Source organism: Sinocyclocheilus anshuiensis, unplaced genomic scaffold, assembly GCF_001515605.1.
Source record: "Sinocyclocheilus anshuiensis isolate Anshui unplaced genomic scaffold, SAMN03320099.WGS_v1.1 scaffold207, whole genome shotgun sequence".
Classification (NCBI taxonomy): Eukaryota; Metazoa; Chordata; class Actinopteri; order Cypriniformes; family Cyprinidae; genus Sinocyclocheilus; species Sinocyclocheilus anshuiensis.
Genome location: NW_015551045.1, coordinates 1,986,715 through 1,987,508, shown reverse-complemented (window position 1 = coordinate 1,987,508; position 794 = coordinate 1,986,715). Strand labels below are relative to the sequence as shown.

The 794-nt window shown below is 35.4% G+C and overlaps 1 protein-coding gene across 9 annotated transcripts in view; it reads left to right on the top strand.

Annotated features, from left to right (window-relative positions):
• tcf7 (transcription factor 7) overlaps positions 1-794 on the top strand; it is a 66,487-nt gene that overhangs the window by 59,649 nt on the left and 6,044 nt on the right. The window lies entirely within an intron of this gene.

Here is a 794-nt window from a genome sequence, read left to right as displayed (position 1 = left end):
TAACTAAAATGAAAACTGAAAGTCTAAAAATAAAAGTTAATAAAAAATATCAATAAATACTATAATAGATATAAATATTAAAATAAGAGTTATGCATGTGTGTGTCTTATGCAAAGATAAAACTGTTTGTGTTTGTAATCTTGATACTTCATAGTTAATTAGCTAATATACAAATGTATAAATAATGCATATTATTATTTAAATATTAAATATTATTCATTACAAATTAAATATAATTATTTGAGCAAAACCACGTCCCAAAGATCCACTGATTTACTGGTTTATCACAGCTACCTTTTTTCCTTTTTTAGTAAGTTCAATATTTGAATATTTTCAGGAAGTAACATCTCTCTCTCAGAGATTGACACCCATCACATGTGAACAGAAATTTCACCTGCATTTAGAGCCGTCACCTACATGTAAACAGGAAACACACAACCCACACAGACATATTAACTGCAGCGCTGCTGTGCGGATGTGTCTGTAAACCACATAAACAAACACAAACACACACACACACACACACGCGCGAACACACACACACACACGCACACACATGAACACGAACACACAGAGTGTATTTGGGAAAGCAGGGGGTGGAAGAAAGCAGAGACGTGTGCAGAGATCAGACAGATTCAGGAGTTTACACTGAGTGACCTGTGTAATTAGCATGATTCAACACACGTGTGTGTGTTCGTGTGTGTGTGTTCGTGTTCGTGTTCGTGTGTGTGTGTGTGTACCTGGTATTTATCACGTTATGGGGACCAAATGTCCCCACAAGGATAGTAATACTA